General features: G+C 40.2%; 1 protein-coding gene across 3 annotated transcripts in view; it reads left to right on the forward strand.

The window, feature by feature from the left end:
• The window catches only part of pcxb (pyruvate carboxylase b), a 269,858-nt gene that overhangs the window by 101,935 nt on the left and 144,956 nt on the right, over window positions 1-22,967 (forward strand). The gene's annotated exons all lie outside the window — the stretch shown is intronic.

The following is a 22,967-nucleotide window of genomic DNA, read 5'->3' on the forward strand; positions in this document are numbered from 1 at the left end:
GGGGATGAAACAAGGGATAGAGAAGTGGCAGCGAGGACGGGCAGGAGGAAACTCACAAGGGTCGTAAAATGCTTTCCAGGAAAGAAATAGATCAGGTCGCTGGAGTTAAGATATTGGCAGAGGAAGAAGCATTAACAAGTACAGGAAAACTTCTGGTTCTACCAAACGAAAAAAGATAGCAGGGAGCAACTTTTTACTTTTTGGGAAAGATGGAGGAGTGGAACGAGGATGAAGGGAGCAGAAAATGAGGACAGCTGAGTGATCTTTGAGAGGTCGGCCGGAGTGGTACCCAGAGTGATAAAGAGTGATGGATGAGACCTGAGAATTAGGACAGATATTGGGGTTTCTGGCAAAACTATAGTTCTTCAGCTCTTCCACTTGAGTGGGTTGATTATAAGCTTTTTCAAAAAGTATGGCCTTCACCACTAGTAAACCTTTGGTAAGGGATAACACTGTCACTGGTGATGTTGCGTTTTGTCCTTTAGGCTTAAACAAAGAGCAACAAAGCAACGCAAAGCGATTGGCGGTAATAAGACTGGTGGAGAGGGATGATTTGAATGGACGGAGGAGAAATTGCTCCACAGGTAGAAGGTGGCGGTGTAGGGATGGGAGTGCTAATGTCACAAACACTCGTGGCAGGACCATGTCTCCCATCTTCACCCACTGGCAGAGAGAGACAAGGAAGAGGGGGGGAGAGGTTAGTAGTGAGGATGATCCAGAGATTTTGGGAGGGACTGGAAGCCAAAGTGGATGTTTGTCACTACGACAGGCTGATGCATGACGTGTCAACACGCAGCCATTTTTCCCAAGCCAAATTTATCACTTCCCCCTGCTGGCGATGCAGTTCGGGTTGAGGATGGGGAAGAAGGGATCAGACGCCTGTTTATGCTGGTGCCCCACATAATAGTGCTAATATGTTTTAATCAGTCTGAGCCCGCCGGTGTCGGCGAATACATTTAGTCATTTTGGGTTCCAATGTAAGAGGAATGCTAATATATTTTAAAGATCCTGAGCCTCGGGGTGTCGAGACTGGATTGACTCAGTTTGGGTCCTAACTTACCATATATTTAAAAGGAGACACCAGACGTTTAAATGTTCGTGGGAGGGTTGGTGGGTTGTTGGATGAGAGGAGATAATCTGCTGTTGCAGTAAACACTATGAAATGAGAGCAGGATCAACGGATAGTGTATTAAAGTGACTGTACATGCAACTAACTTACTCAAATATTTTACTCTTTTAATCAGTAGTCATGCAACAATACAATTAGAGGCATAATTACCTTCACAAGAAAGCACCACACCATCCAATTTTGTCCTCCGTCCCGTTGTGTGTGTGTTTGTGTGTGTGTGTGTGTGTGTGTGTGTGTGTGTGTGTGTGTGTGTGTGTGTGTGTGTGTGTGTGTGTGCGTGTGTGTGTGTGTGTGTGTGTGTGTGTGTGTGACCCTGAGCAAAAATGGAGTACCGGTCTTGTTTTTTAATTACACGGATTCATTAATAAAGGCTTTAAATATATTATTTTAATAAAGCAATGTGCCTTGAAGTTTTTAGGAATTTGCTAAATTTTTCTTGTGTATATAATTTAGAGGATCAATGCACCAGGTGAACGCTCTCATGCTGGATTCACATCTAAGGAGCAAAATAAATCTAAGTCCACAGTGAGACAGTGGCACAACATTCCACAGTACAAAGCAGCTCATTGGGACGCTGCAAGATGTAAACAGTCAGTTAGTGATAATAATTCATAATCATTTTCTAACCTGCTTTTTTTTTCATCCTTTCTATCTTCTGCCGTGTCCCTGTCGGATCCGACAGAAGAGTTTTTCAAAGGTGTTTAACTCCCCCCCCATCTAGAAATGGCAGCCATAACTTCCACCACTGTCAATAGCACAATCTTATTGGACTGACTTTGTGCAGTTCAGCCTATTTGGAGTCGAATCAATTGAATTGAATTTCAGCCTCAAAACCTGGCATTAGAAACCTCAGCGCAGTGCGTGCTGCTCGGGTTCGTTCGATGCCGGAGAGAGCACCGCCTCTCTCTCCATCGAGCTCACAGCCCGGCGCCGTTGTCCGTAAGTCGGCCATGATTTAGGTCTGTCCCCATCCGAAGCTGTCACGGACTAAATTGACTTGATGCTAGTTTTAATAAGACAAAAGTACTAATACATTTTTAAGCAACAGCAGTGTGTTTTATGAACCCGGCCCTCTGGGTGAGAGTCAACATTCACTCTGTGTGTGTGTGTCCATGTGAAAGCTGTATCATGTCTTAAATAGGCTGGCTCTCATAGTGTTGGAGACTCGCTGTATTAAGTTTAGTGTTTCCCAACGTAACATGAGCATTAGGTTTTAATTAGTCTGGGCTCCAGGGCAAAAGAGACACTCTATTTGCATTGTTTTGCCAGTCAGCTGATGTAAAACATGCTTTTAAAAATAAAAATTCTGGTAGGGCCTGCAAGCTAAAAACAACAGATTTAGAATTTCAAAGCAACATTTATGGCAACAACAACCACGATAGTCGCTGGCAGAAGATGGAGAGAGGGACACGAAGAAGGAAGGATGAATAATGGATAGCATACAGGGAGGTTGGGGTAATGAGGGCAACTGTGCTGTAGGGGAATTAAATCCACACATGATTTTGGAGTTTAATAGCACTCCTGGCAGTGACCATCTCATTGGTTGGGGTAAAGACACGGAGGGAGTCGTGGATGGAAGAATAGATGGGGACAAATTCTAGAGGAAGTTAAGAGGAGGTGATGGTGTCAGTGCTCTTCATGCGGCACATCAAAAATTCTACAAAACAGGAAGTAAATAATGAGGAATTGGAGTCAAACTATAATTTTAGAAATACACACACCAACAAAGGCCTGTTTCAGCTGGCGTCCTGCAGTGCTGCCGTCTAATGATGGTGGCTAACCTTCGTCAATAGCAATTTGTTGGAAACCTTGTTCCAAAATTTGGGATCAAGAACCATTTTTTGACTTGAAAATTAGTATAATGACGAATACTCTTCTCCGGCTCATCTACTGGTACAGTATATGTGAAACAACTACCATTTTTGTAGCCGAACAAAACATGGCTGCTTGACTTACTTGGGAATGCTGGACTCTGGGCAGGACAGAGATCAGACCTCTGTCCATCCAGAGTAAAGCTCTTTTTTGATGTGAGATTGAGGTTGGCCTTTGATGTGCTCAGTGCTCAGCAACAACCTGTGCCTGTCTGAGCGTACCTGCAGGCAGTCAAACAGACAGTACTGGCTGAATCTTTTATTTTTTTAATTATTTTTCTCCACTGCTGACCAACTGGGCATATTATCAGCCAAGAAACTGCATTCCTCTGGCAAGAATACTTTCCTAAACCTTAACAATTATTAAACAAGTCTTCAACTGTGAAAAGTTAATCTATTGATTGCTGTAATATTTAATATACCAACTGAGACGTTAGAAAATTATAAACCCGATACTCTTTGGTGCAAAAAATTAAGGTAATGAACTTGACTTCGTCATACAAACTCAAATTATTTTATTTAAAATATCATCAAAATCATTGTTTCTTTTATTAAGATCATAAACAAAAGGGAAACAGTGACAAAGAAGTGAGTGCCTATAAAGATACTTATAAATCAAGGCCCAGATTTCTTTGTTTATGCACACAGGAAATCAAAACATATACCTAACAAATACATCACACATTGTTGCTATGACTGTGAGAGCGAGAGAATGAGAAAAGAGGAAAACACTGAGATGAAAACAGGGTGAAATTGATCAGGGATGAAAAAAGGTATTGTGTTCTAGCAGATGTGCACAGCTGCACCTCTGGACGGATGTGCTTGTGGTTTTGATTAGAGAACAAAAATGAATATGGGCGGACACATGAAGTAAGAAGACTTGAGGAGGATGTGTGTGATGCATGATACATAACTGCAGTGGTAGATCAAGGCTCTGGCATGATGATCAAAGTGCTTTTGTCCTTGTTAGAAAATAAAGAGACTTGCGCACACACACACACACACACACACACACACACACTCATGCACAAGGACACACATTTACATCGCTGCAGATGCACACACATCCAGGGCTTTATTATTTTACGCTCACACGAACGCACTTATCCATCACATCATCCATATCCAGTTTCCTATTATTCCTCACAGGCTAATTCATTAGTTTCACTGATAAAAAATGTTGCTCATTAATTTACCGCTCTTTGTAGTGTGTGTGTTGGAGCGGGGGGGAGCCAGACGGAGGGGTCATGAGCAAAATTAGACAGATCGAAAATAAATTTTTGCGGTGTGCATAGGTATGAATATAACGCCGTGCAATTTTGTGTACAAGCGCACATGTAAAGTCATCCATTTTCAGGTGGATATGCTGCTTTGGCATCTTATAAAGAGGACAGATGGGTGGAGAGGAGATAGAGAATCATACTGTTGAAATGGAGCAGAGATGATTGATTAAAGAGTGTTTTGCAGTAGTATGTTTACACTATGAGCAGAATGCAAGTCGAGAGGGTTGAGGCAGAGTTCGAGCTGAAAAGGTTCCATGTGGTAACGCAGGAAGGCCAAGTTGGAGGCGAACTAGAGGCAACATGGCAAAGAAACGGCTAGAATTCACCAACATGTTGTGGATGCTAGACATAGTGAGGCAAAGAGTTAGATGAAAGAGGATTAAAGCAGTACCTGAGGACACGGGAGCATTGTTGAGGAGAATGGCAGACAAAGAGATATTTAAAAGTGGAGAAAGGTAAAGAGAGAGACCGAGGAACAGGAATACCTGACAAAAGGCTTAAACAGCAAGATTACCCCCTGTTTTTGTCCCAGTTTAATTATAGCATATCCATACCATGGTGAAAATGTGTTTCAATCTATTCTGATGATTCATCAGGTTATGTGACGTTTTTTTTTTTAAAAGTATTCCGAACTGACATAGGATGGGAAAATATATTTTTATGGGATCAGGAGTTCTATTGCAAGAAGAGCATTGTTATTAATAAAACAGAGAAAGGTGCTGAAGCTGCAAAATCACCCCTCCTTTTGTCAATGATGAATTATATTTCCATCCCACGGAAGAACTAGAAACTTTTGCCGATATTTGAACGATCAACTTTCAGTGGTGTTTTGTGCAGCTGAAATCCTTTTGTTTTAATAAAGTGTCTTTAAAAGTGAAGGACATTTTTGCACTGTTTGTCTGGCAGCTTTTTTCTTTCATTGTGACAGTTCCCTTGAAACATAATTGAATGTGCAGTTTAGTTGTATGCTAACCTAACTTTGCAGGAGAAAGGGTTGCTGGTAAACGCATGTAGACTTAAGGGAGCTTGGCCTTGTCATTTTGTATTGTCATCTGTCATTATCTGCCCTTTCCCTGACCTACTACCATGTCCTTTTACATTTTCCTTGACATACTAGTGAAACCCAAGGGTGGGCATTAATGTAGTCTTGTTAAAAATAGATCTAGAGGCTTACATGTTGGCTCAAAGCCCAACATTAATTCTTGGTATAGGCAGGGTGGAAGCATTTTCCTGCTCTCTCTCTCTCTCTCTCTCTCTCTCTCTCTCTCTCTCTCTCTCTCTCTCTCTCTCTCTCTCTCTACCTCTACCTACTTTTCCCACCTGTTCAATCCCACTGGGTGCTCTGATTTAATGAAGGGGATGGCAAGCAGTTGCATGGCTCGTACAGAAATTTCCCCCGAAACCGTACCAGTCCCGCCCATGCCTTACCCATTCTCTCTTAACCTGCTTTCTTTTCCTTGAAGTCCTCTTCCTTGACCTTCGCTTGTCAAACATCAGTTTTCACTCTCCTTTGTATGTCTCCTCTTCCACGCATGATTTGAATTCCTCCCTGAACTCAATCTTCTTGTATTTTTCTGCAGCTCCCATGTCACCCCCCTCTAAGTATCTCTTGCTCTCACCCCATTGCTTGTCAACTTCTATTGCTTTGGCTCCCACTATTTGAGTTCCAACTGGGCTGCATTGCATTCCGCCTCTGTGTGTTGTTTTTTTTGTCAATTCCCCACACGCCTCCCTCAACTTTGCTCTGTTTCTCTGTCTGTCATGTATTTTTTTTAATGCCTTTAAGACTCCAGAAGTCTTTGCCAGTTCAGCTTGGCTTGACAATAAAAAAACAGTTGAACTCTGCGTGTGGGGGGAGGGGGAGGGAGGGGGAGGAGGAGAAGAGGGGAGATAAGTGATGAGGTGACAAACGCAGGTTCAGTCGTGGAGGGAAAATGAAAAGCGATCACTTGGGATCAGGGGTGTTTTGGAAAGGGAGAATGAGACCAAAGATGGGGAGTGAATTTAAAATATGATAATGAAAAGGTAAAACCGGGACACACTAAGGACGTCAACAAACCTGAGTCGGGGAGTAAAGCCAACAGTAGATCTGCCAACACTTTTTTACCACAGATTGTAGAGCTACAATTTCATTCACAATGCTGCAAGATCATTTTACAACTGCATGTGGTAACTGCAGCCTTTCATCATTCATCAACTGAAGTACCCATACTTTAGTGGGGGAATAATGTCAATACATTGGCCTGATTTATAATGGTCAGCACCTGAACTTGGAGAAAAGTAAATCGTATTAAGATTAGCATGTACGGCGCAAAAAAACCCCTCCTCTGATATGTTCTTTTATCGCAGGCTTTATATGTAGCTACATAGGATTCAAATAATGATGGAATTGTAATAAGCAAAATGGCAAATAGGCAGAAAATGAAGTAGGTAGGAACGGGAGGCTGGCAGAGACGTGGAGGGCGAATAAAGATGGTGCAGTGGAGGAAGGGAAGTGAAACAAGGAGGGAGGGAGCAGTAGAGGTGTAGTGACCTACTTAGCAAGAAAGGGATGCTGTCTTTCGTATGTACTGTACAGAGAGGAGGAAGAGGAGGAGGAAAAGATGCATGGGGAGTGATGGCAGCCAGCAGAGGGACGAAGGATGGAAAGAGCTAGAGAGAGAGAGAGAGAGAGAAAATGATTGGCAGTCGGCCATGTTGTATTGTCCTGTTGCTATGAGGACACTAAACACCTAGAAAATGCTAAAACCACACACAACTCAAATCCATGTTTTCGTTTCCAAAACTATTTCATTTTCTCCGTTCTGCTGCAGTCATTCTGTCTGCTTCTCTAGTTCCTCACCCCTCCTCCCCTGCCACCTCCTCCCTCCCTCCCTCCCTAATTGTCTCACATTGGTATTACTTCTGCCTGCTTGGGCTAACGACAACATGAGTGTATTCCCGCAGGCCAAAGTTGGCAGGTGTACAACACGTTTCACTGACCACATGTCATCTCAGCTCTGTGAGTGTTTACGGTCCTATTTACCTCCTGTGATAGAGAGTATGTGACAGAAAATGAAGGCTGAGTTTGGGTGAAGTTACCTCAGATGTCCCATAAGAGATCATGATTAAATGATTAATGTGCATTCACATGGTTCAGAATGAATCCGTATCATGCAGCAGCCTCTGATCTTCAACTCCACTTGATTGTGTTGATTGAGTCTTTGATAGTTTCCCCCTTATCTGAAAATGTATCTTGACCTCTGGGTCTAGCTTTGGCAGTGTCTAATTTTAAGCACAGTTCAATCAAATAGAAAATGACGAGCTGCCCGTGTCCCTAGCATCGATTAAAGAGGAACACCCTTGAAATGTGGAATTTCAATATGTTCTTTCCATGGCCTAGGAAAGTTCAATATTTGCGTACACGAGCTACTTTTTCTCAAAGCCAAAAATCCAGAGAAGTGAGTCTCAAACTTGTGATGTCATCGAGTATAAAGTCTGGAGCTGCTCCGTAGACAATGGATTGGAGACAGATTATGTGGATCCACAGAATGTTTACTTTTGTACACCCATTTGAGCTTTATTCTGTCCAGGACTGCCCTCTGAAAGTCTGAGTCAAATCATCAGTAGGTGAACCCTCAGTCGACTTGAAATTCAAGCCGTCCTTTTCTTTTTGATGAGTTTATATAAGAGTTTACGCTTGTAAACAATTTAATCATTGGGCTGGATTACATTGTCACCCTTACCCAAGGCATTTCCAAGATTACATATTGTTGGTCGCGTTGCACGGCCACAGAGGAAGTTTGACTGGTAGGATGAGTGTGCCACGGAGGGGTCCCATGAAGGGATCCTCCCACAATAAAACAATATTTCTGATTCTTTATGAGATTGTGGTGGGCTGCTCATGATCGCATTTGACTTTTGATATGTTTCAAATCATCACTGAAAGTCATGTTAATGGTTTTCTGATTGACAGATAGTCTTTATGAAAAAAGACACAAATATTCTGATTGAACAGCCAAATCTGATTCAAATTCAGGGTTCAACCCTGATTCTGCTGCAGTGTTCTCAGTTCTGCAACCGAAATGTAGGCTTCCCATATACTCGTGGGTGCTCTCATTGTCATCTATCTTGTTTGTTTGTTTATTTGATTGTCACTTGTTATTTCATTTTGTTTCTTATGCACTGTTTTGCTGGCTTGTCTGTCGAAGCACTTTGTAAACCTTGTTTTTAAAAGGTGCTATATAAATATATATAGATATATATAAATTAAGTTATTATTATTATTATTATAACATCATTACCCAATTCATTTTCTCATGATCTCTTCTAGACTTTATACTCGATAAAGTCGCAAATGAGATATTTTAGCACTCAAATATTTGGAAAAAAATGGAGTTCATGTCAACAAATATTGTTCTTAGACTTTAGAAATAAAAGGTTTGAAGTCTGAAAATGGGCATAGTACCCCTTTTAAGTTTAGAAAATCCACCATCAGAAACGTCCGTCAAGCAATAAGTGTTTTAAAGTATTTTAAAATGGTAATACACAATGCAGTTGTATAACAAAAAACTACACAATGCACAGTAGTTGAAACCGTATTACCACTTCAAAGACTGTCAGTTTGCAGTTAAAAAATTGTATGTTGAATCATCAAAAATCATTGTTTATGGTATTTGTTATATGGAATTGGTATTGTTAATTAATGTTGTTATGAAAGTTGTCTTTTTGGGTCAGACCATTAAGCAATGTGATTTATAATTAAGGGGAAATGGCTTAACTTGTCTTTTATTCTGTCTGTTGACCTTTAGCCCTGCACTGTTATATTTTTTTATATTGTACCAACAACACCATGCCATTGATTTTTAATAAGCTTTTAACAAATTGCTGCAAATGAAAATATTCTGTTTACAGCCACTTTACAGTTTCATATTCATATTGAAAGACCTTGAGTAATGGCTTTGTGTTGAGTTTCATTGCCTGTGCCCTTTTTCAAGGCTGTATTCTATAGATTTATACATACACAAGGTTTATTTATAGATGATTTATATGAAAAGCAGATAAGAAGTAATAATTCCTTATGCTAAACATTCATTTCATAAATACCCTCAATGGTTTCACACATGAATATTGATCATGGAGTGTGGGCTGTTAATTAATCCAGGATCGCTGAAGCTCTATTCACCATCAAAAGGTGTTCTGCATCACATGTAATTATTTGATGTTACATTGTATATTGCATATTTAAATAAGGCATTTGGCAGCTGGATCCATATTTTGCAATTTACAACACACGGAAGCAACAGGTAGTTCAAAGAACTGAGAGGAAATGGTGATTTGAGAAAAAACGTTGGAATTAAAGAAGCAGCACTTCTGGAGTAAGGTGAGGAATAGTGGTAGCCTCGAGAAATGTTTGGCGTCACAGTGAGGAAGATAGGGAGTGACTTGGCAGCGTTGATGAAAGTTGGAAGATGGTTTGAACTTTCGGGTGAGCCAGAAGGGAGAGCGAGACGAGACGAGCCCGAGCAATGGCAAAGGTATCCACCGCGGGGGAAGAAATGCCAGGCACATGTTTTTTTTTGTAAAAAGAAAACATTTCTTCAATATCGCACTAGCAGTGAAAAATAAGGCACACTGCATGAAAGTCCAAATTACAGCCTCTGACATGTAACATTAATGCTGTGTATAATTTTGGGGATAACATAGTACTCAATGTATGATAGAGAATAATAGAGCCTTACACACAAGAATCTACAGCAATGCTAGAGCGCTGTGGCCATTTGACCTGAATTATGCACACAATGGCAATGCTTAGATATGCAGGTATAAAGCAAATTATGGGGCAAATTAAAAATTTCCTCCAGTAATGGAGCTGGATAATAGTCAGGGGAGATCCCAGTTACCATTCATCTTGTGGAGAGCATGAATGTCTCTACTACATTTTGTGGCAATCCATTGAGTGGTTGGCGATGCAATTCCCTCAAAACCACAAATGTCAACCTCCTGGAAGTGAGAGAAGGAATGTCAAGTAATAACAAGCCTCAGTAGGAGCCATCCTCTGGGGACCATGAATATATGAACAAGAGTTCATTGCAATAGCTGGTGAGATATTTCAACCTGGACAAAAGTGGTGGGTAATTTCCCCGCTGTGGGACTAATAAAGGATTATCTTATCTTAATAGACCGTAGACTGACTGGCTATCATGAAAATGTGTTATTATCTAACAGCTGTGAGTATGTTCTGCACAGGTTGTATTGCTGCTGTGGAATTTTAATATTGCAGTATTTATGCGTTAAATGCTAAAAGCTTATAAAGATGTAAAAAACAGAATGGAGGAGCAGTTATGAAGGTCGAATGCGGACATCACAGTACTTCTAAGGTTTTTTTTAAGCTCTATGAGGACACTCAACAAGCTTTCTATATTTAAAGATTGAGACAGCAGTCAAAATTCATCATTTTCCCCGAGGTGATGGAGCTTTGAGACCTTTCCTTAGATGTAGCGCTGTCATGTTTGAGGTTATCCTCTCACGACTGTACTCAGACTCTATTTAGACTGTTGAGAACATCACTAGTTGTCTTCCGAACCGTGTTCAAGTAGACATCTGGTGTGCGTTTAAACTGTCGAGACGTCTGTGAGTGGGATTTGTTTGTGCCCATTCATCCATATCTAGACATTTTGTACACTCAAACCACAAGTATGTATCTAATCTTGAATCAGGTGGTATGCGGCACGGATGGAGGTCTCTTTGAATTTGGACAGCTTGTTTATCGTGTGTGTGTGTGTGTGTGTGTGTGTGTGTGTGTGTGTGTGTGTGTGTGTGTGTGTGTGTGTGTGTGTGTGTGTGTGTGTGTGTGTGTGTGTGTGTGTGTGTGTGTGTGTGTGTGTGTGTGTGTGTGTGTGTGTGTGTGTCCCACCTCCAAAGCCCCAAACAGCTTGTACTGTGGTCACAGACATCTGGTTTCCACTGACTCTAATGGCTGCACTGTTGTTTGATACTGTATGAGAGATGATGGTGACTGTGTGTACTGCATGAAAGTGGACAGGCATGTATTTCTTCCAGAGTGTATGGTGGTTATTCTGTGTATGTGTGTTTTTGGCTCTGCTTAGTGTGCTAGACAAAACCTTAAGATCTTAGACTAACCTTTTTTTAGCAGCTGGGCACTTACAGCTGTGCTTTTTTTATTTTTTCTCATTTCTTAATTATGAACATGAGGGAGGGTAGAAGAGTGGAGTATATATGTAAGAAGGAAATTAGAAGGGAATGTGTAATGAGAGAAATTGCAGAAAAATGGGGAAATATATGAGATTTATGAAGGAAAAGAGAGGTTTCAAGCGATGGCAGGTGAAAAGCTCGGCGATGTGAGAGGGGAGGACTGGAGAGGAGACATGAGGAGGGAACGGGAGAGGAAATTAAAGGAGACGAGAGGATAAGCAAGGAGAGTGTGAACGGAGAGGAAGATTAGAGAGTGTTCAGAGAAGGAGTGGAGGCAAGGCAAAATTAACGATAATTGATAGAAAACTCAAAAAAAAGGGATAAAATGAAAAAGGGGGAAAAAAGGAGAGCAGCGGAGATCCTCTATCGCTCATTAGTGTCATTATACCTCCGTCTGGAACACACACATGCACACACTGAGGATTGAAAGGAGAAGCCAATTTAGTCGGGTATCAAAAAATGAGCCTTTTGATGAAAGCCGTCGAGGGACTGAAAGGAGGGCTTGTGTGCGTGTGTGTGTGTGTGTGTGTGTGTGTGTGTGTGTGTATGTATGTGTGTGTCTCTTACCCCCTTAGAGTGTCAAAGTAGTTAGTACTTAATCATGAATATGTTTTTGTTATGAAGGACGCACACATGCAAACATATTTTTGGCCTCGGCCTGTAATTGCACTAGTGGTGGTCTAAGATGCCAAAAAAAGATAATGATGAGAGGAGTCAGAAGGAGAAATAAACACTCAAGTCAGGTAACGGAAGGCAGACAGGAAGGAAATGGGTTTTAAATGAAGTAAGAATGAAGGGATAAATACAGTCAGGGATGCCCTAGGGACTCAGACAGAGGAAAAGGGGGGAGTGAGGTAGATAATGGTTTTGTCAAATGAAGAAAAAAAAAAATTGAGCCTGTATAGAGACAGGAAATGTGGGTGAAATTGAAAGGATAGGAGGAAAATTGAAAAAGAACGAGAGAGGGGTGGAGTGGTTGTATTTTGGATTCAGGTACTCGAGCGACGGATGTGGACTGCCGGGGGGAGCACACATCGAGTGCAGCCGCAGAGAATGAGGAGTCAGCAGAATTTGAGAGGTGCTGAAAACAGGGGCGACATGGCTCAAGTGTTGCAGTCTGAAAGTTTATTTGACCACGTCAATACATCCACATTCCCTTGTGATAGAAAGTGCATCATGTATAGATGGCGTGGTTGGGTTTTATTTTCCATAATAAAACCTAGGGCAGAAAAACATGACAAAATAAAACTAACTGAGCTAAAAAAGGCTCTAAAATCACACCTAAATTGAGTCCTTTTATTACACCACCAATACAAAACATCTCCTGTCTGTTAATGAAATCGGATTGGTCATGGCTCCCTTGTTTCTAGCTTTGCGAGCGACTTGGGGCTGGGTTAGAAGAGATAGAGAATGACTTTTAATTAAAGCGAGACCAATAAGCCCAGCTGTCAGTATATTGGTCACCAGTCAGGACGGTAACGATTCAAAACAAAGGGGGGAACTGCTTGGGTGTCCGTGCTCTGGTGAGGAGGTCACTGTAATGATCCACTATAGCCAGCGGTTCTCCAATCAATGTTATCAGTGTTCAATATAAAAGTGTATCAATCCAAGGCGCCCCTTGCTCAGATTCAATAGTATCACCTGGGTGACCCTTTGGCGTCCTGAATAATCCAGTAGGAATGGACGGATGATCAACATGAAGCACTAATGCAAATAAAAAATATGTATATATCCCATGCATACTGTATATTTATACTTTGTACACATTTCTAGCATTCTCACACTTTAAGAGAAGATAATTTATTTTAAATTTAAAAAAAAAACTATTAGTCCCACAGTGGGGAAATTTGCAGAATTACAGCAGCAGAGAGTATAGTGCAAACAAGAGTAAAAAAGTTAAAAAACAAGATCAAAACAAGTATTATAAATAAGTAATCACACAGTAAAGAATAATAAATAAGTAAAAACTCCACAGTAACTAAAATATTATATGAACAGACAGAGTAATTTTGGTATTGCACAGATTGTTTATATTGCAAAGATTTATATTGTCAGTTTTTTGGGATGACACTAGTTGATGGTCAAAATTCTAAATTCTCTCCCACCTATTGGTTAGATTTACAGTCACATGGGTTGAGCCAAGCCAATGCATGACTAAAAAAACTGACATCCAACCAGTTTATCTCCCCTGATAACAATCAACTTTCCGGATACAAAAGGATTCCACAGAACCCTTGTGTGAGTGGGCTGCTTCAGTAACATGTCAATTCCCAATGGCTGCAAAATGAGTCCTTATTCCAGCTCTTTTCACACAAGCCACTCTGGAAAAAAAACAAAAAAAAACACGCACACATTTTATTTGTGCAGTTGTCTAAAAAGTAGGTAATATCTGTCTCACAAGGACTCACAACACTGTAGAAATGCTGCCTTACCAGTCAAGAATAATCACCGTAAACAGTAAATTGCTAGAAAAGCAATCATATTTTGAAAGGTAGCATTCAGTGTTGTTAAATTGTTTCACTCATGCTGCATTGCGGATTTTCTATATGTTGTATACAATTGAGAGTAATTGCAATATCCAGCAGAAGAAAACTGCCTGTATAGCAATTACAGTGTTGTGTAACGTGCTGTTTCCTCTGCAGCTTTGTTGTACATGGATCCACTTTGGTTTGTCGGATATCAATGTTTTCTTTTCAATTCAATTCAGTTTATTTTGTATAGCCCAGAATTACAAATTTGCCTCAGAGGGCTTTACAATCTGTACACATGCGACATCCTCTGTCCTGGGACCCTCACATCGGCACAGGAAAAACTCCCCTAAAAAAACCCTTTAACAGGGAGTGTTAAAGGGGTTTTTCCCTTCACAATTTCCTTCATATACATTCAAGGAAATTGTGCTAATAGTGCACTGGTTTTTCAAAGCGCTTATGTGCCTGTTTTTGAGTAGCTGTGAGAGCGTGAAAAAGCAGATGTGAGAGACGGTATTCTTCGAAGACATCAGCCTGTTAAGCCATTTTGCATCCCCGTGCTGCATACAAACATTTCTGCTTCTCCTCACATTATCACAGATTTCCTTAAACCCTTGGGTTGTTTTCACTTTACTACCCTATTGGAAGCTTTAAGATTTTATTTTGCCAGACCATAAGTCTTATTTGTCATGAGGGCCAAATAATATTAAATTGTAATATGATTATTTGGAACATCAGTCCTATTAAGACCCCTTTTTTAATCCTGGATGAAATTAAATAGAATATCAATTACCTGATTGAAATTGCGGTGAACACACTGGCTCATGGGGCTTGTGACAACATACCCAAACATCAAATTCATTCAGCACGTTGTAGTTACATGCAGACGGACATCCTAGTCAACTGAGACGGCAAAACACCCAGTTTTGAAGGAATTTAATTCTGGAGATGGGCAGATTTTTCAGGGGCTGCCCATAAACTGTCACCAAATTCCTTGGGAGTCAACCCACTTACGCATTTAGCCGTGGAGGGAACTAGTGACCAAGTTGTGAAGTTTGCAACAGTTTCTGTGTCAAATGAGTAAAAATGTTATCAAGAGTGGGATTTTATTTTGGTGTGCTTTTCAACCCCTAAGACTCGTAAGACCAACAACATAAAAATTCCATGATGTTGATTCTGAAGCACTAGTTTTTCAAGCATCAGGTTGTTTTTCCCAAAAAACAAATACCAGCAATCAAACTTTATTCTCTCTGTCCTCCCGTCTGTCTTCCCCGTCTCGCTTCTCTTCCCTCACCTCTCACCTCACAATCACTCTCCCTGCCTCGACTCACCAACACAGCCCGACTCCAAACATTAACATGGCACTTATATTATTATATTATCTTCTCCCCTCATCTTCTGTCTCTTTCCCTTTATTACTCTCTTTACCTCTCCATGCCGCTGCCTCGCTGTCTGCTCCTCTGCCTCTCTAATTGGTACGCTATCAGTCGGCGCTCCAATATTGCTGTCACTTTCTGTCTCTGTGCTTCATACAGGCAGCGTATGTTGTCTCGCTCCTTCCTCTCCATACATTAGCATCAAGTGCAAAGCATGCTTTGTCTTTGCAGCTCAGTGCATAAACAACACCCGACAACAAGGGATGGAGAGGTGGAGATAAATGAGGCTTGGGGAGTCTATAAAGTGGACATTCAGAGCAAAGGGGATAGGAGAAATGAACTCAGTGGTAAATGGCTCGGATAGTGTCTTTGAGAGTGTCTCAGTGTTGTTACAAAAAGCAAACTAACTGTGAAATCTGGTCTTGGGTCCACTTAAGGTGCTGCTGGACTAGGGCCATTAATATCTAACGGCTCCTTTTATGAGTTTTTAAAAAGTAGCAAAGATCTTGCTCAGTGATTGCTGGAAACCACCGAAGACCCATATTCAAGGTTATTATACCTCCCTATTTTTCTAAGTTATTTAATTTAATGAATAAGCAAGCAGCAATGTGGTGAAATATTTAAGAACACATTTTATTTCCACAGCATGCTGCTGAGTTAGGCGAGGCAGCGAGTCTCTATCATCTAAACAGTCACTGATTGGTCCAGTACAAACCTGCCAGAGCTGAATCAATTTTCAATTGGATGTTTCCAAACTTCAATCTCGCAGTAAAAGCTGAGCCTGAGAGATTTATTCTGACCCTTTGAGATAAGTAAGAACAAACTATCTTATCACAGAAGGTAATACGATCTGTGATATGGATGTGGAGACATTCCATATCAGTCCTGAAAGGAGTGGAGATCTGAGAGAACCAAAAGTAATGTAAATCGACCAAAGAGCGAATCAGGAGGTAAGCGTTGTTTTTCAGTCGATGCCTTAGAGCAACAACACAATTGAGTCACCTTAAAGCTGCACTGATCAATATTTATATAATGACAATAGATAGAAAAAGGTTGCTCATTATGACGGACCCACAGAGAATTACCATCCATCCTCCAGCATGACTCCAAATGAATGCTAATGTTGCTCTCTGTCTGCTGGATGTGTAAGTAGGCTTTTGTTTGCTAACTGGTAAGCCATAACAACTCTATATGTAAAGTGAGGCTTTAAATGTGCTGACATGCTTGTATTTTAAATACTGTATGCATCCTTTCCTGTGAACTGGTATTGTAGTTGGTAAAAATGAAAGGAAGCCATGAACGATTATTGAAGCAATTTCAGGAGTTGAGCCCTTTGGATAAATGCACTGTAAGGAAATTCTACTCTTTTGGCTAAAGGTAGCCATTTATCTTGTTCTGATGTAAGTCACAGTGACGAGTGCGATATCTATCTCCACGATAAATAGCGAGGCACTGTGACAAATGCAAACACATTTCACATATCTAGTTATCTCACAAGTTTCCAACATGTCAAACGTTCTGACATCAGAATAAAGCTCTTACTTTCCTAAAATAAACGTTAAAATACACTTATAGGGCACTAACACTTTTTTTTGTCTTTCTTTTCTTATTATTTATCAAATGTTCTTTTGCCTTATAAGGCATATCAGTATTATCAGTTGGAACCATAAAACTCCATATTTCATGGCTCTGGCATTTTCTTTTTGTTGCGATTTTTCCCTTTTCCAACACACACTCTATGTTTTATAACTTTTGACATTTTTGAAAATACATGGGCATCAGTGGGTAAATGGATTTTTTTTCTAAATTTGAGATATATGTATAGTTTTTAAAATCACAATAGCAAGCTGGGCAGGGGAGAATTTATGTGCCCATGGCAGCCCAACGCTCTTTCATACAATAGCAGCGAAATACACCTCTGACCTTCTGAGTGATATGGTTCTGAGAAATGGAAGCAAGATGCTGAAGGATAAATAAAAAGTAGGAAAACAGTAGAAAGAAAGACTCACAATAAACTCTCAGCATGAGAAATGGACAAACTGCAGAGTCAAAGGGGAGAATCCAGTGAAAAGTCAAAACTGATGCATGCAAATGACTAGTTTATAATCATGGAAATTATTATAACAAGTAAGCAGGTAATGAGCTGGAAATCCTGACATGGGTTTGTGTTCTTGTGTTGGTGTGATGTTACTGATGAACAGGAAATAACAGAAAAACAGAGAGGATGATACTGCATTTTTTATCAACGAGGGCCAGGACACCATCATCTTGTGAGCCTGTATGACATTAGGGGGCTAAATCAGTGCAAGCAAGTGTCAGCGAGACCATTTCAATGCCTTTAAATTATTAGTATCCTCGGCTATCCAGAGAGCGTGAGAGAAAGGGAGCAAAGGAGGAGAGAGACAATGACACAGAGAGAGAGAGTGAGAGAAGAAAGTGAGGTTTTCATGCTAGACAGCGCCCTTGGCTGAATGAAGCTGACACCTTGACTTCAATTATTAACATGGTATTTGGCTCTTCATTCAATTCTGCCTGTACAGTATCTCTATCCTTCTGTCTTTATCTGGCAACAAGATCTTAGTGGCCCTGCTCTGGTGTGAGATGAAGGCACGTTCTCCTCTCTGTGGGGAGTTGTTGTGGCACCATTCATCTCCTATATCTATATCTATATATCTATATATATAGATATATATATATATATATCTAGATATATATATATATAGATATATATATATATCTAGATCTAGATATATATAGATATATCTATATATCTATAGAGATATAGATATAGATATATCTATATATAGATAGATAGAGATAGATATATAGATAATAATAATAATCAATCCTTTATTAGTCCCACAATGGGGAAATTATTTCTCTGCATTTAACCCATCCCGGAGGAGCAGTGGGCTGCAATGAAGCGCCCGGGGAGCAACTTGGGGTTAGGTGTCTTGCTCAAGGACACCTCGGCATGTTGCCGGTAGAGGGGTTTGAACCACCAACCTTGTGGTTACGGGACAAGCGCTCTACCTCATGTGCCACAGCCGCCCCATATATATATAGATATATATATATATATACACACACACACACACACACACACACACACACACACACACACACACACACACACACACACACACACTCCTGAGGCCAAAATTAATATGCTTAATATTCACAAAGGCACGTGCATAGAAGCGTAGCATAAAAGTGCATTGTCCCTCATAAGCAGATGGTTTAGAAAAGTAAATATGGAAAAAAGGTTCTGCACACAATATTTATTATATTAGATACAAATGTTGGAAATTCACTCACTTGACTGAGTTTCAGGTCATGCATGACACACTGAAAGCTCTCTGTAATAAAAATTCATCAGTTTTAATATTTTCCATTTGTTTATCCCTGCAAAACAACCTCCCTATGAGTGGTTCCAATAACCGAGGCTCCCACTGTGCTAGTTTTATGGTGTTCCAGTTGGAACACATATCCCCATTTATATATGTTTGTGCAGTGAAGTGGAACCCCAAACATCTGTCTTGCTGCATGTTTGATTAGTCTCCTGACACAAGCAGGGCAGGAACGTTTACAGTCAGGAATTCAATTAGGAATAATATTAGCCCATATTTAAGGGCAACGTGTTGTCAGCGTGGATATTTGTTTGTGCACGTGTAGTTACTGTACGTCTGCCTGACTTATTGCTGTCCCAATGCATTTTAAGAAATGTATGCTCATGCAAATGTATTCACTATATTGTTGTTTCTTTGTCTGGATCCAGTTCACTTAGACTCGGTCACTGTCAGAGTTTGCTTGTGGTCAGCTGACACTAAACAATATAATTAATCAGATCTGTTTTAAACAGTAGGACAAAATATTACAACACATTTCACTGTGTCTTCTGCCTTTTATACACAGATACATATTGGCAGTATTAGAACACAACACTTTACAGAATCTCATCTTCCAATTAATCACATTCACTGATTTAATGCCATCGCGATCATTGGTCCAATATCACTGTTTTTTTTTTTCTTCTATCTATTAGCTACTTAAACTGAGAGATTACACATAAAAGACCCTGCAAAATGCCACAATTTACCTCTATGACAACCCATTTAAGAGGTTATTCATTACATCTTACCTTTTGCGTTTCGGTTTCATTTGGCATTTTACCTTTTTAAAATTCCTGATGCGTCTTAAATTGCTTTGGTGTGCGGCTTGAACGAATAGATTAGAAAACACATTTCACCCTCACACCTGCTAAAAAATGCCTACCAGTACACAGAACAGGCAACTGCCGTTGTCACCGACCACCTGGCCTTGCCACAGGATGGCAGCCAGATTACAAGCCCTCTGTAGTTTGTTTTATGTGGTCACAAAAGAGGATGGGTGGCCAGGCAACAATCACCCGTTCAAAATCTGATTCTGACACGCTTGCTTGCAAACGCCTGCTTTTTAACTGTTCGGCTATTAGTTTGTTGCATGTAATCACAACTGACAGCATATGAAGCACAATCACCCTGTTGGGCTTTTAGGAAATAATCTCAAGAACACCAATCTGATTTGTTTAAATTCATTTTCTCCAATACAGATTGGCAACCAATCAGTCGACCCATCCCTAGTTGGCATGGAGCTCCCAGATCTGAAACTGAAACACTGTCAGGAAACTGTAATGATTTCAAAAACTTTACTGCCGCTCTACTGGGAACAGAAGTGCCTTTGAGCGACTCACTCATCCTCCATCTCCTCCTTTTATCACTGCAAATTGTTCTGGATGAAAGTGTTAGCCAAATGCCTAAACGGTGTGATTATTGAAGTAATGCTCATTCATCTTATGTGGATGAGCATTACTGAATAAGTTTAAGCTAAGAGCAGCATCAGTCTCAATGTGAGCAGTGTTTGGTGTTTCACCGTATATGTCCCCCGTCCCCCCCCCGGGGGATGTAGCAGTTTGATATGAAGCACAACAATGTGAAAAGAAACCCTGGGCAGCTGCCCGACAGCCACTCTGTCACTTTAACACAGTGGTCAATGCTAACAGCTGCATTGGTCTTGTGTGTGCAGTATGCTTGGCCTGCTGTGTTAACTGGAGATAGAGCGATGGTAAAAAAAATGGTTTGTTCACAGAAAGGAACGATTTAATGAATAGAGAGAAAAAACCAGTGTGGATTTTCCAAGGGGGCATTTTCACAGAGGAGGTTTGGCAACTGCCTCAATATTACTGTGGAAACAAAGTGCCCTAGAGTTGGCGCAGTATGGCTCAAAAGCTATGTTGGATGTTTCGGTCATGACTTCAAGCTTACAAAAGAGAAAAATCCAGGAGGAGGAGAAATTGGGTTGTTAGACGTAATGTCATTTCTTTCTTTTTTTTGCTCCATGCTTCAATAACTTTTTTTTATAACTCTTTTGTGTGTCAGATTTATTTGGATCCCTCTTTTAGAAAATGCACAATTTAAGTGTTGAAGTTTCATTTTTGGAAATCTCAATCATTCATCATTTTGTCATTATTTTTTTCACCATGGTAATTGCACAGACAATATTTGATATTCTGTGGAAAATGGCCTCCTGTGGAGATTGGGATTGCATTCGAGAATGCTATAAGTCTATTTTGAACAATTGTCCCCACCTTAACTGTAGTAGTCAATATGAAATAGAAAATCATTCTTTTGTGTAAGCACAGCTGTTGAAGCTCGTTAAATTACACACTGCAGTGGCATGAATGCAATATTTTCAAAACCATGTTCCTTATATATACTTACCTTAACCAACTCGTCTTTGAATTCAAAACAAATGCATTATATGCAGAACAGCTTGCAATGTTGTATGCAGAGTTATTTACGTGCACACCATAAATAGCGTGGAGTGCCTTGGTAGCCGAGTTGTTTTAGCCCATGCCATATATTGTGCAGGTTGATTCTGGCCTGGGGAACTTTGTTGCAAGCAGGCGGCCACCTCCAGGTATGAAAAGTTAAGCCAATGCGGAAGTGCTTTAAACTTGCATTCTTTCTAATGGCCAGTAGGGGGCAAGTCCTCTGGTTGCACAAAGAAGTCTGATTGTATTGAAGTCTATGAAAAAAATGACTCTGCTTCTCACTTGATTTATTACTTCAGTAAAGATTGTAAACATGAGTTTATAGTCTCAATTGCTAGTTTTAAGTGTTCTTCAACACAGCAAGATGTTCATTTAGTAAATGATGGTCCCATTTAGAGTAAAATAGGGGATAAAATATTTGGTTGCCAAAAAAAATAATTATATTCCGTGTTTGGTTGAAATTAGCACAACCCTCTTGGCTCACTTCTGGTTACTAAAAAAAACGAGATAGCGCTTGCCATAATGCCGAACTTGAGGCTTCAACACTGCAGTCTCCAAACAAATTGGTAACTTCCCTTCTATGGTTGCATGTCATAAATCTCGCTCCCTCTCCTCCCCATTTCTACACTGTCCTCTGTCAAGAAAAGGTGGAAAAAAAGTCCCCCAAAAAATAAGAGGAAAGTGCCAGTGTGGAACATTGAAATCTATTTCAGCATCACATGAAGTGCCAATGACCACCTCAAGCCTTTAAAATCAAAGGGTAGTGCTTTGCTTTATGAAAATCACAACCTGGAAATTTGGGCTCTGAACCTTGAAACAGCATATTGCACAGGTGTAGAGGCAGTGTGCGGGGGCAGTCATACTGGTGGCAATTCCCTCTGCCTCAGCATCTCATTCATTTACAGCTTTATAAAGGCAATCCCTTTCAACTCTGCCTCAATTTAATGTTAAAAAAGATCAAGACTCCTTCCTGTGAAGGACATTTCTGTGAATATTTTAAATATTAAATTCAAATTGAAAAATACATTAATATCCACTCATAGCAGTAATCTAGCATTCTGCTTCATGTTCAGGTATATTGATGTGTGAATTATAACAGCATTCCCTGCTGTCGCGCTACATTTTGTTTAGGTGTTGTATATAAGTGTTTGTTCATTTGGCTTCTGCTTCAATATAATATGGTTTTACAGCGACATAGTTATTAGTGGTCCATTCATTTTGGCTGCTTGTCAGTCAGCTATCTGCCATCATACAGCACTATTGTAGCACATTTCGCTTACAGGCTTTATGGGGGAAATGAAACATTTTTTTTGATGATTCTGAGCCATTGGAGGTGAAAAAAATTGCATTAAATTAAAAAAAAAAAACACTCAAGATAAAATGGTGAGTTGTAAAAAGGATAATGAAAAAATACTTAATATTGTTGGCAGCTCAGCATATCTACATTGTCTGAAAATATGACCAGCATATCATCAGTGTGGCCCAACATTGTTATAATTATAATTTCCACTCATCTTTCTCTTCCAGCCCTCGAGGGGCTCCATATGTTGTAGTGTTGGACAGTCCTCTCCTCCCTCTCTCTGCTCTTTTGCCAAGTGGTTTGGAACAGTCCACCATTTCCCTTTCTAACTCATCTCATGCTTGTCTTCGCCCCTCTCATCTCCTTATTTTGCTCTTCTCTTACGTCCGTCTGCCATCGTGTTCCAAGTGCAGGTTGATTTACGCTTGCGTTTTAAGCCTCTAACCGAGATGTTTTACATCCACATTACAATCCACTAACATGCCACCAACAAATTATGTTAATGGTGTTGCGATATTAGAACAATTAGGGAAT

The sequence above is a fragment of the Anoplopoma fimbria genome, chromosome 7 (assembly GCF_027596085.1).
Source record: "Anoplopoma fimbria isolate UVic2021 breed Golden Eagle Sablefish chromosome 7, Afim_UVic_2022, whole genome shotgun sequence".
Taxonomy (NCBI): Eukaryota; Metazoa; Chordata; class Actinopteri; order Perciformes; family Anoplopomatidae; genus Anoplopoma; species Anoplopoma fimbria.